The sequence below is a fragment of the Jaculus jaculus genome, chromosome 1, assembly GCF_020740685.1.
Source record: "Jaculus jaculus isolate mJacJac1 chromosome 1, mJacJac1.mat.Y.cur, whole genome shotgun sequence".
Taxonomy (NCBI): domain Eukaryota; kingdom Metazoa; phylum Chordata; class Mammalia; order Rodentia; family Dipodidae; genus Jaculus; species Jaculus jaculus.
The window spans coordinates 143,782,516-143,788,515 of record NC_059102.1 but is presented as its reverse complement, the minus strand read 5'-3'; positions in this window follow the sequence as shown (position 1 = coordinate 143,788,515).

Genomic DNA, 6,000 nt, shown 5'->3' with positions numbered 1-6,000 from the left:
GAACTGCTGAGCCATCTCTCCAGCCCAAGGAGTCCTGTCCTCACACTTGTGTTCCAAGTCCAATCCACGATTGCTTCCTTTCTTCTCCTCCTCCTCCTTCTTTCTTCCTCCTTTTGTTGTTTGTGCTTTCAAGGTAGGGTATCACTCTGGGCAAGGGTGACCTGGAATTCACTATACAGTCTCAGGCCTTGATCTGAAGGATCCTCCTACCTCTGCCTCCTGAGTGCTGGGATTAAAGGCGTGTGCCACCACACCTGGTTTCTTTTTCTTCTTTTTATTTATTTATTTATTTTATTTTGGTTTTTCGAGGTAGGGTGTCACTCTGGTTCAGGCTGACCTGGAATTCATTGTGTAGTCTCAATGTGGCCTCGAACTCTTGGCGATCCTCCTACCTCTGCCTCCCAAGTGCTGGGATTAAAGGCGTGTGCCACCACGCCCGGCTTCTTTTTTAATATTTATTTGCAATGAGAGAGAGAGAGAAGAGAGAATATGGGCGTGCCAGGGCTTCTTGCCACTTTGTATATCTGGCTTTACTCAGGTACTAGGGAATTGAACCTGGGTTGTCAGGTTTTGCAAGCAAGTGCCTGCTGAACCATCTCTTCAGCAATCCCCCCCCCCCCCGCCCAGTTTCTTCTAAGGTGTAAACTAAGAGCCAGGATGCTCTTAAACGCTCTCACACACTCTTTGCAACAGCTATTGTCTTACAGGACTTCCCCTGTCCACAGACCACAAAAACTTAAAAAGTGTTCAATAGCTGGCAAGTGGGACAGAAGGCTGGGGGGGGGGAGTCACATGGCAGTCATGCCTCCACCCCACTGGTAGACCAACCACCAAAGGGCTTGTTCAGCTCTGGGATGTGTGAGTTCAAGGCCAGCCTAGGGCCTTAGAATGAGTTCCTGATAAGCTGAGCTAATGTGAGACCCTACCTTTTTTTAAAATTTATTTATTTGACAGCGAAAGACAGAGAGAAAGGGGCAGATAGAAAGAGAGAATGGGCGCGCCAGGGCCTCCAGCCACTGCAAAGGAATTCCAGACGTGTGCGCCCCCTTGTGCATCTGGCTAACGTGGGTCCTAGGGAATCGAGCCTTGAACTGGGGTCCTTAGCTTCACAGGCAAGTGCTTAACCGCTAAGCCATCTCCCCAGTCCTTTTAATGCATTAAAAGACAAAATCAAGGGCTGGAGAGATGGCTTAGTGGTTAAAGGCATTTCTTTGCAAAGCCTGTTGGCCTGGGTTCCATTCTGCAGTACCCCTGTAAAACTAAATGCACAAAGTGGCACACGTGCCTGGAGTTCCTTTGCAATGGCAGGAGGCCCTGGCACATCCATACTCAGTCTCTCTCTTTCTCTCTAATAAATAAAAATATATTTAAAAAAGAAAAGGAGGGCTAGGGATGTAGCTCAGTTGACAGAGTGCTTGCCTAGCCCTGGGTTCAATCTCAGGGCATGGTTGCACACACCAGTATTTGAGAGGTGGAAGCAGGAGGATCGGAAGTTCAAGGTCATCCTCAGCTACCCAGCAAGTTCAAGGCCAGCCTGAGATACATGAGACTGTGTCTCAAAATAAACGAACAAGGAAGTTGGAGAGATGGCTCAGTGGTTAAAGCACTTATCTGCAAAGCCTAAAGACCTGGGTTCAATTTCCCAGTACCAATGTAAAGGCAGATGCACAAAGTGGCACACGTGTTTGAAGTTTGTTTGCAGCGTCTAGAAGCTCTGGCATGCCCATTCTCTCTCTCCCTCTCTGCCTACAAATAAATAAATAAGTAGGGCTGAAGAGATGGTTTAGCTGTTAAAGCACTTACTTACTAAGCCTAAGGACCCAGGTCCCATTCCCCAGGATCCATGTAAGGCAGATGCACAAGGTGGCGCATGTGTCTGGAGTTCATTTGCAATAGCTGGAGGCCCTGGTGTGCCCATTCTCTCCCTCTGCCTCTTTCTCTCTCTCATAAATAAATAAACAGACAAAAGACAGGAGTCAGTGCTTTCCCCATCCCCACCATTTCTACCTTCAGAGAGGTCATCATGGAACGAGGACTGCAGCTCAGAGCCTTTCACAAGCAAGGCTCCACATTCAGCACCACCCGTGAAACAAGCCCCCCTCTCCCATTCACTATGCATTGGTAACTAGTACTGGTGACCAGGGTTGTGTTTGTTCATTTTGTTTGAAATGGGGGGGGGGGCGCGTTCTCACTCTATAGCCCAGGCTATCCTGAACTCACTATGAAGAACAGGCTGGCTTTGAACTCATGACAATCAACCTACCTCAGCCTCCTGAATGCTAGCATTATAGGCATGTGCTACCATACCCAGCTTTGGCTCCCCCTTTTTTGTTTCTCTTTTATAAAGGTATTATAAAAATATGGAGACTAATGGGTGTGAGCCACCATATAATTTAAATTATTTATATTTTGGTTTGTGTCTTCCCAATTGTTTTAGACCTTGTGTGTGTGGTGTGTGATATATATAGCATATATGTATGTGTGCAGATACCCAAGACCAGTGTGCGTGTGTGTGTGTCTGTGTGCATGCGCGTGCACAGTCCAGAGAACGTCACCCATCTGCCTGTTTACTTGAGGTGGAGTCTCATTCAGTCCTGAGCTGCATTTTTTTAAATATTTTTTTGTTCATTTATTTATTTATTTATTTGAGAGCGACAGACACAGAGAGAAAGACAGAGGAAGAGGGAGAGAATGGGCACGCCAGGGCTTCCAGCCCCTGCAAACGAACTCCAGACACATGCGCCCCCTTGTGCATCTGGCTAACGTGGGACCTGAGGAACCGAGCCTCGAACCAGGGTCCTTAGGCTTCACAGGCAAGCGCTTAACCGCTAAGCCATCTCTCCAGCCCCTGAGCTGCATTTTTTAAAAAATTTTTTCAAGGGAGGGTCTCACTCTAGCCCAGGCTGACCAGGCATTCACTATGTCATCTAGGGGTGGCCTCGAACTCACGTGATCCTCCTGCCTCCTGAGTGCTGATATTAGGGGTGTGCACCACCACACCCAGCAATTTTGTCATTTTTTTCGGTCAGCAAGCCCCTGCTTCCCCCACCCCAACATGGTCCTGGGGTTACACAGCTGGTGGCCAAGCCCAGCTGCTTGCTTGAGTGTTGAGGAATCCAACTCGGGTGGTCTCTGGCCCCCTCAGATCCTCATGCTTATGAGGGAATCGCCCTTAAACACTGAGCCACCTTGCCAGCCCTCTTCCTAGATATTTTACACTGCATATCTGTACTACTTTCCTGCCTTTTATTTTATTTTTCTTTATTTGAGAGCGATAGACAGAGAAAGAGGCAGGGAGGGAGAGAGAGAAAGAATGGGCACACCAGGCCTCCAGCCACTGCAAACGAACTCCAGACGCATGTACCCCTTGTACATCTGGCTAACCTGGGTCCTGGGGAATGGAGCCTCGAACCGGGGTCCTTAGGCTTCACAGGCAAGCACTTAACCGCTAAGCCATCTCTCCAACCCACTTTCCCACCTTTTAGATGATTTCTCAAAGTGGCCTTGGAGGGGATAAGACTTGGCAAAAGCCTGGAGACATTTCAAGGCTATTGATTTCAAGTGCTATGACCCTTGCCGATGGCTTGGAGTCTTTTCTTTTTTTGCATTTTATTTTTATTTATTTGAGAGACAGAGAGACAGAAAGAGAGAAAGAGAGAGAATGGGTGCACCAGGGCCTCCAAACAAACTCCAGACGCATGTGCCGCTTTGTGCATCTGGTTTACGTGAGTCTTGAGGAATTGAACCTGGGTCCTTTGGGTTTGCAGGCAAGTGCCTTAACTGCTAAACTATCTTTCCAGCCATGAAGTTTGTTTTTCAAGAGGCTGTTCACCCAAGTAGTTGGTTGTAGCTGTAGGAAGCCAGCACTGAGCTCCAAGATGACCCAGTAGAGCAGGTTTACAGTGGAAATGCATTGGCAGGAGCCACCTTTTTTCTTGTTTTTTTTTTTGTTTTTTTTTTTTTAATTTGAGAGGAAGAGAAAGAAATAGAGAGTATAAGTGCACCAGGGCCTCTTGCCACTGCAAAGGAACTCCAGATACATGTGCCACTTGGTGCTTTTGGTTTTATCTGGGTACTGGGGGATCAAACCCCAGCCATCAGGGTTTGTAAGCAAGTGCCTTTAACTGCTGAGCCATCTCTCCAGCTCTCTTCCTTATTTCTTCCTTTTCTCTCTCTCTCTCTCTCTTTCTTTCTTTCTTTTTTTTTCGTGGTAGGGTCTCACTCTGGCCCAGGCTGACCTGGAATTCACTCTTGTAGTCTCAGGTGGCCTCGAACTCACAGCGAACCTCCTATCTCTGCCTCCCGAGTACTGGGATTAAAGGCGTGTGCCACCACACCTGGCTTTATTTTCTTTTTGACCCAGGGTCTCACTGTGCAGCCCAGGCTGACTAGCAATTTGGAGCAATCATCTTGCTTCAGCCTCTTAAGTGCTAAGCTTATAGGTTTGAAATCCCAAGCCCTGTTACCATCTTGGTTTTTTTTTTCCCCCAAGGATTGTGAGCACCAAGGTACAGGAGAAGCTCCTGAGCCCAGTACCAATGGCTGTCTGGACAAGTGCCATTTCATCACCACTTAAGGGATGCTAGACTTCCTTAAACTTTACTCCGTACTCTGAGCTCCTCCACGTTAAATGCTGCCTCTTCTCTGTTCATGGTGCATCTCTCTGAGCCTCAGGCTCTGTGATCATGTCCCATTTCATTCCAGAGAAAACTGAGTCTCGGAGAAGTGCCTTGCTCAAGGTCTCGAGCCACAAATGCTGGGCTTTGTGTCCCTGGTTTAAGTTTTTCCAAGAGTGTGTTTATTTGCTGTAGTAAAAGCACTAAAGAAGAGATGTCTTAGCAGTTAAGGTGCTTGCCTATGAAGCCTAAGGATCCAGGTTTGATTTCCCAAAACCCACGTAAGCCAGACGCACAGGATGGTACATGTGTCTGAAGTTCTTTTACAGTGGCTGGAGGCCCTGTGCGCCCATTTTCTCCCTCTCTCTCTATCAATAAGCAAAAATAAATATAAAATAATAAAAGCAGTAAAGAAAGATGGCTCAGTGGTTAAAGGTTGCTTGCTTGCAAACAGCCCAGGTTCAATTCCCTAGTACCCATGTAATTGCATGGGTGGGTTGATTCAGGTATCCCCCATAAACTTAGGTGTTCTGAATGCTAGGTTCCCAGCTGATGGAGATTTGGGAACTAACGCCTCCTTGGAGGCAGTGTATTGTTGGGGGTGGGCTTATGGGTTATATAACCAGTTTCCCCAAGCCAGTGTTTGGCACACTCTCCTGTTGCTATGGCTCACCTTATGTGGGCCAGGGGGTGATGTGCACCGTCTACTCATGCCATCATTTTCCCCTGCCATAGTAGAGCTTCCTCTCGAGTCTGTGGGCCAAAATAAGGTTCTTTTCCCCACAAGCTGCTCTTGGTCTGATTTCTGCCAGCAAGGCGGACCGGACTACAACAGCCTGATCCACAAAGTAGCATATGTATCTGGAGTTTCTTTGCAGTAGCAGGAGGCCCTGATGTACTCATTTCTCTCTCCCTTCCTTTAAGAAACAAAAGGAAGAGAAAGGAAGGAAGGAAAGAAAGAAGGAAGGAAGGAAGGAAGGAAGGAAGGAAGGAAGGAAGGAAGGAAGGAAGGAAGGAAGGAAGGAAGAAAGAAAGAAAGAAAGAAAGAAAGAAAGAAAGAAAGAAGGAAGGCTGGAGAGATGGCTTAGCGGTTAAGCGCTTGCCTGTGAAGCCTAAGGACCCTGGTTCAAGGCTTGATTCCCCAGGACCCACGTTAGCCAGATGCACCAGGGGGCGCACAGAGTTCGTTTGCAGTGGCTGGAAGCCCTGGCTTGCCCATTCTCTCTCTCTGCCTCTTTCTCTCTCTGCCTGTTGCTCTCAAATAAATAAATAAAAATAAACAAAAATTAGAAAAAAAGAAAGAAGGAAAGGAAGAAAGAAAGAAAAGCAGTCACACTCAATGCCCTTTTCCCTGGGCCCAACAAGAAAAGGCCTACAGAAGAGT